Source organism: Pseudorasbora parva, chromosome 21 (genome assembly GCF_024679245.1).
Source record: "Pseudorasbora parva isolate DD20220531a chromosome 21, ASM2467924v1, whole genome shotgun sequence".
Lineage (NCBI taxonomy): Eukaryota > Metazoa > Chordata > Actinopteri > Cypriniformes > Gobionidae > Pseudorasbora > Pseudorasbora parva.
The window spans coordinates 34,650,308-34,657,733 of NC_090192.1; positions in this window are offsets into that span (position 1 = coordinate 34,650,308).

Below are 7,426 nucleotides of genomic sequence, written 5' to 3' on the forward strand. Positions count from 1 at the left end.
ATTTATTCTCAGTACTGTGTGTCATTACCTGGATGATCCACGGCTGTTTGTGTGTTTTCTGATGGTTGTTCATGAATCCCTTGTTTGTCCTGAGCAGTTAAACTGCCCACTGTTCTTCAGAAAAATCATCCAGGTCCTGCACATTCTTCAGTTTTCCAGCATCTTTTGCATATTTGAAACCTTGCAGTGAGTGTATGATTTTGAGAGCCATTTTTTCACACTGAGGACGATTGAGGGACTCAAACACAACTATTAAAAAAAGCTTCAAACTTCGTGTGAATAGATGGATCTTAAAATCATAACCATTGAAATTCAAATATGAAAAAAAAAGAAAAAAAAATGTTGGAGAACTGAAAAATTTGCAGGACCTGGAGGATTTTTCTAAAGAACATTGGCCATTGGTTCATGAACAACCATCAGAAAAAAAAAAAAAAGAATAAAAAAAAAGATCATTCAGGTAACGACACATAGTATTGAGAATCAATGGTTCATAAACTTCTGACCGGAGCCATTTTTATAAATTCAGAAATATTTTTTTGTCTCGTGGACTATATTTAAACATTTTTTAATGTAAAATATCTTATTCAGAACAGTTGTAAATAAAAAAAATAACATGCACGTTGTATGAGCTCTCTTATTTAGTAAAAATTATCCACATTTTCACAGATTCTGCAAGTGGTTCACATACTTTTTCTTGTAATTGTCAGCACTATTTCAGTTACTTTATTAAAGTAATGTAACTGATTACATTTGATTACTTTTTTTAAAATTTGTAATGGATGTTTTCAACTGGTAATCATTTTCCAACATTCAAACCAGGCAGGGTAAACCTTACAGTAGTACTCAACGCTGATTACAGACTTTTAAACATTCTTCATCGCTTTAATTAAGATTATAATAATGCAATTTTAAAGCACAGAAATCACAAAATTGAAGACTTAAGCACCTCTATTAAAATCATAATAAGAAATAGTTGACAGAAAACACTGGCATCTAACAATGCCTTGGAAAAAAAAAAGTTAAGTCAATGCAATTTGGGGAAAAAAGAAGATAAAATAAAAATATAAAATTAAGTATTTTGTGTGTGTGTGTTGTCTTCATCTTATGAAAATCAAACTGGACAATAGAGTGACAGATAAAGTAGTTTTTAAACTTCCAACACTGAAATGCATTTGTATGACTCGCCATGGTAACCCTAAGACAGGTTGTAGCCTAAAGCTTTTAGTGACAATATGGACTGATGTAGCCTAATTGGCAGACGTGGTGCGCTGCAAATTCAAACGAGAGCCAATCAAAAGCATCAGAATAGCATCACTATACGAAACAGCCTTTAAATGTCAGGAGGCATCGTGGATTTTAAAATAGGGAGTCCCTAAAGAGGTTTCATTCATAATATCAGTTCTGTTCATTATCAGCATCTATCACCATTTGTTGTTTTTGAGAGAGAGAGAGAGAGAGAGAGAGAGAGAGAGAGAGAGAGAGAGAGAGAGAGAGAAAACGGGTTTTGTTAAAGAAAATGCGACAGAAGGATACCACAGCCAAAAAGAACATATGATCTCATCCATCCTCATATCATCTCTCCTCCTTAATCACAATAAGGCTTTAAAGCATTTCTGCGAAGACGTTTGTACTCACAGAGCACATTGTATTACTGTAAAGTGTAATGTGAATGTTCCATTGTCTAAATGGACTGCACACATTGGGCTATAATATGTCCTTCATCTAATTATATTCCAATCAGCATCAACAGGAGAGACTAAAGGACTTTAATTGTCCAGAATGCCATTTCAAGTCTGCGCGGAGCTAGACGAGAACATCCGTCACTAAATAAGCCCTTCCACTGATCTCCATATTTGAATAACCATCTCTTGAATTTATCCAGCTGATCCGTCTCACCATGGAGGAATGTGCTGCCTTTTAAACATATTGATTTGTGGCTATTACGCTCTTGCTACAGGCTCGCTTTTCAGAGGGCGATCCATCTCTCAAGGTCAATTCTTCATGTCTGCATTATCACTCAAGTTTGCTCTATTCCGGCACCAAGTTGAGTATTCCTGGAATCCCTGGGAGACAGACAGAGCGTGTTAGGGGACAATGAGGCTGAAGGCCCTTTTTCTCACAAAACACAAAATAACAAAACACATATCTATCTCTCCACTTCTTTTACCATCTTTTTTTGTTACACAAACTGCACCAAAAAGAAAACCTTCTACCTTATTTAGAGTAGTATCATTGTGTGCAAAGTCTGCAGCAGGATTCTGTGAAGATGTTTGAGAAGCACCGTGACACCTGCCCTTAATGTTTTTTTTCACTCTCTTTCTGTGTTCATATAGCACTTTTTTTTCTTTCTCTGCCCTGGCATCTGGAAGAACAGAAGGACTCGATATGAAGAGGGAGCGGTTTTACTTCACACGACTGACCCAGGAAACTGCTGCCAAATTATTTACAATCAACGCCTGTTTAACATTCAGGAGTTGTGGATAATCATGGATCTGAATGTCAATGTTTGAGAGATGGCTAAGAGAGAAGGATATAAACAGAATAGGTTAAAACATTCCTGAATGTTTGTGGGTTTAACTATAAGAAAGTGTTGCAATAAAATTAACCCCTTTTTTTTGACATTTTCTTGTTGCAAATTCTAAAAAAAACCTTGAAAACAAGAAACACTGACTTGAAATGCAAAACTGCATAAGATATTAAATATATATTTGTCATACAAATGTTTTTCTCTTGTTTCTACCAAGTTAATAAATACCTAAATTCAGGTCAATCAATGAAAAAGTCCTAATATCATTTGCAATGTAATTTTTTTATATATATATATATATATATATATATATATATATATATATATATATATATATATATATATATATATATATATATATATATATATATATATATATATATATATATATATATATATATATTTAGATACACTACTTTTCAAACGTTTGGGGTCAGTAAGATTTCTTATAGTATTATAAATTAGACATTTACAAAAATTTATTGATATATTACTTATCACTTCTGTAAAACAAATGCAGCCTTTGTAAACATACACATTTCAAGCTTTTAATTGGTAGTGTATAATTTAATGGAGAATGACGCAAAAAGTAATATAATATTAGCCTAGAAATCTAGACCCACCCTAGCGGCAGCAAATCGAATCTGCCGGGAGTGTAGTCTAGCAACTCTCAATACAGTTCTGAGCTGTAAAATCCAAACTCTGGTCAGGCCAATCACATCGTGTATAGAGTCGGTGGGTGGGGCTTAACATAATGATGGCAGAGTTGCGCTTGCGTGTTACAAGTAAACACAGAAGCTGGCGAACGGCGTTCTTTCAAATCAGCTTTGACCACGACTCTGGAAGACTTGGAGTTAAGCTTTTCTCTGAGAAAAGAACGGCACTAAAGTCATTCTTAAAAAGGGAAGATGTGAAAAGAGTTTTTCCGACAGGATACGGCGAAAGTTTAATCCATCAACTAGCTCCACTTCACGTTTGTTGCTCTGGTTGGTGTAGCGCTATCCTATCGCGTGCAGAGGGAGTTTGAAAGACAACCATTTATCCCACCCCTCGGATTTAGCTCTGTCAATGGTGAGTTTCCAGACCAAACATTTTGATGTGGGTCTGGCTTGACAGGCTAATATAACAATAATAATAATAATTGCTTTACTAACAATGCCTTCTGAAAGAGCAACCCTTGGAAATCTTGAAAAAAAAATGTGATTGAAAGCTCATTATGAATCAAATAGTGCACAAACAAGAGCATAATTAACAACTAAAGGAAGTGGCAGACTCGTGACAGTGAATGCAAGGAAAGATGGAGCCATATGCATATTTCATATTTTAACAAGTAGCGCATCTCACATATCTCTCCTGCTCAACCGACAACACAGACAGTGACAAATAGTGCCAGACACTGATGGAGATCTCATGAGCATCAATAAATGGCCATATGATTAATAGCAACATGGCACTCAACATGAACAGGATGAGTTGAGAATGATGCAAAGACACTGTAACTTATGGCTGTGATAAATGTGAACTGACATGCATGCCAGAACTCCACACTTGCTTGTGCAGACCCATCCTTTGGGGGGTAGTGGCGGTTTATTAATCACAAGTGCCCTTCTCACGATGTGACAATAAACATGCAGATGGTTTAATATTGATTAGATAGGTGGAAAGTGATAGTTGAAGAAAAGTAGAGCAGAACAATGTCCATTCAAGTATACACAACAAAATGCATAATCGAACATCTGAAGGATTAAGTCGCCTCTATCTATCAGAGCGTACACAAAACACTTAGACCAATTGTAGACTTGAATTATTGAAGTGGGGAAAGTTTTCTATAATTTTCTGTAATTCTTGTGTCTGAGCATTGTTTCACAGTCCCTTTTGAATGATTGGATACATCTTTAAACATATGTTTCATGCACTTCAAAAGTTTGAGCGAAAACAATAATTTGACTAACAATCTAGAAGTGCATGAAACGTGTGAAGATGTATCCAATCATTCAAAAGGGACTGTAAAACACTGCTCACACACTAGAACAACAGCAGCTCATTACATCAAATTCATCCACCTAGAAAACTTCTCTCACTTCAATAATTCAAGTACTTTATTTAATTCAAGTATGCTTCTCATTCTGCTTTTAAACTTCTTGAATGCCATCCCAATTTACATGCATTGCAAGTGCATTAGTGCCGCATTAACATATTATTTGAAAAATTAAATTATGACTGCTGTCAATAACTGGAACTGAACCCAAAAACACTCCATTAACAGAGCAAACAGAAGTGTCAATTGACTTTACTTTCATCTTTGATAATAAATTGGAATTGTAAATGTTCTCATATTGCAGTTTTGACAGACAGACAGACAGACAGACAGACAGACAGACAGACAGACAGACAGACAGACAGACAGACAGATAGACAGACAGACAGACAGACAGACAGACATATGATATAGATAGACAGATAGAGACAAATAACACAGTCTGACTTCTGAAGTGGATGTCTTCAGGCAGTGTTGGTGTGATGGCACAGCAGCAGGTTGCATTGTATTTTTGGTATCATGGTATCTCTTTTTGTTTGTAAGAGCAAAACACAAAGGCTGTTCTCACAGCTGGTTAATAAGTGGAAAGGAACGCGAATGTTAGGCTCCACAACTTCCCTGACTGTGATGCCGTGACCGTTCTCCCAATGTGATTCAGCACCAAGGTGAGTTTCCTTCTAAAAGATCTACACAGATAGCAACACATTCTCACACCCAACTCGTCACATATGGACGCTTGACCAGGACCCCTTGTCGTCACTTTTCAACGAACTGGGCGTACCTTTATTGTCAATTTTCGACGCGCTGGGTGCTCCATTCTTTTCAATGAGAAACCTTTGGCGTCATACACAGACGCATTTAATTCTTTGCGTTTGTAAAAGCAGACATGATTTTATTAATATTTAAAGGCTACTTTTATATTTTGGAGCAACTAACCCAACTCCTACCCTAAACCTACCCACATCTTAACAATATAAAACACATACCAGGCAAATAAATGTAGAGTCACAAGTATTTATTGCAAAATCTGACCAAAACAGTATAAACGCATTAGCTCATGTTGCATTCCAAGTCTTCTGAAGTCATACGATGTCTTCATGTGAAGAACAGAGTTGATCTTGATGTTTTAATCGCTGAAATGATGATCCCGCTGCCCCGTGAACGAACTCATTCATTTCTCATTCAAATAATTCAAAAGACTCCTGAGCATGACGCAATCGGTCACAAGACACACGAGAGCCAATGACATTTTACAATCAATGCTGACGTAATGACGCAATTGGTCACAAGACATACGAGAGCCAATGCAATTTCACTGTGAAATCTGACATACGGGCGGCAATATTTGAAATTTGATGTGTTCATGATCTTCGGCGGATGGAGATGCTGATCGCTTTTGGGGATTTTCTTCATGCAAATCAATTGTTTGGCCTCGGAAAACTTGGATTATTTAACTTTTTTGAATAACTCGTGGATGCAGACGTATGTTATATCCTGTGTTTTATATCATGTTCACACAAATGGGTAGGTTTAGGGATGGGGTGGGGTTGGGTTACATGTTAAAATGTGTCTAAATAGCATAAATAAAATAAAAGTAAATGAAATCATGTTAAAATGTGTCTAAATAGCGTAAATAAAATAAATGTAAATGAAATTATGCTTGCTGATTAATACATTTCACCATGACGATAATATTCCCATTCCCAGTGCGTCTGTGTATGATGCCAAAGGTTTCTCATTGGCGAAAATTGACGATAAAGGTACGCCCAGTTCGTTGAAAATTGACGACAAGGGGTCCTGGTCAAGCGTCCATATGTGACGAGTTGGGTGTGAGAATGTGTTGCAGATAGAGCTTGCATCTTTTTCAAGATGACATTCTATCTGTGAACTTGGGCCACCTCGCAAGGGGTGGAGTCACCACACCTCTGCCTAGATCTAACCCTCCAAAGAGGGTAACTTCTGGCAGTAGCTTGGGTGATTTGAGGGTGAAGGTGAGCATGCGTCCCCCAGGGAACCTACCAACCCAGGGGCCTACCAACCCATGTTCGTGTAGGCTGTTAATTGTAAGACTTGCTTTGTGAGTTATTCAAGTTATTTATGAGAGGCAGTATTGCCATTTCTTTTACACAATGGTCTACAGTATCACATACTTTCACGTGTTTCTTCCATCTGCCGACGGTGTCGCAATTTCTTATTTCAGTTTTTCCCGTTTTTGTGTGTACACCTGGGTCAGAGCTTGCGAATGACCGTATGTTTTCCCGTCAAGTTTACTTTTTATAATGCGTAGAGAGCGGCGTACACAATGTTTATAAATGAGGCCCCTGGTTTCTCGGGGTGGTCCATTTTGGTTCTCACTGCCCTACCCAAACCACTTCAAATTGTAAAGTAGATGCATGCATTTCCTGTGAAGCTGCTTTAAAATGATATGTATTGTGTAGAGCGCTATGCAAATACATGTGAATTAAATTGAATTGCCATGCAACTGTGCCTTAAGTCCACTTCTAGGGGGAACCCGTGTCTCTCCTACTGGGCCTGTAGGTGCTTGTTGCGCTTTGGTAGAGATTCCTATTTGTCCATGGTGCCAGAAGTGACCAACTGAATGGGAATGCTGAGGGTTGAGCAGCTGGTGCAATCATTGCATGCCAATGTCAATTGACTCGTTTAGTTACAAAGTCGCTTCATTCAAAAGACAGCTAAAAACTCATCTCTTCCATGAGCACATAATCTTATCACAATCTTTTTTTTTTAAATCTTCCACCTCTATTTTTTCTTTTCTTCTTCCCTTTTTCTGGTTTTTGCTACTCTGAGTAGTATACAAATCTTGGTATTTAGGGCATTTTATGCGTTTCTTTGCCTCTTCT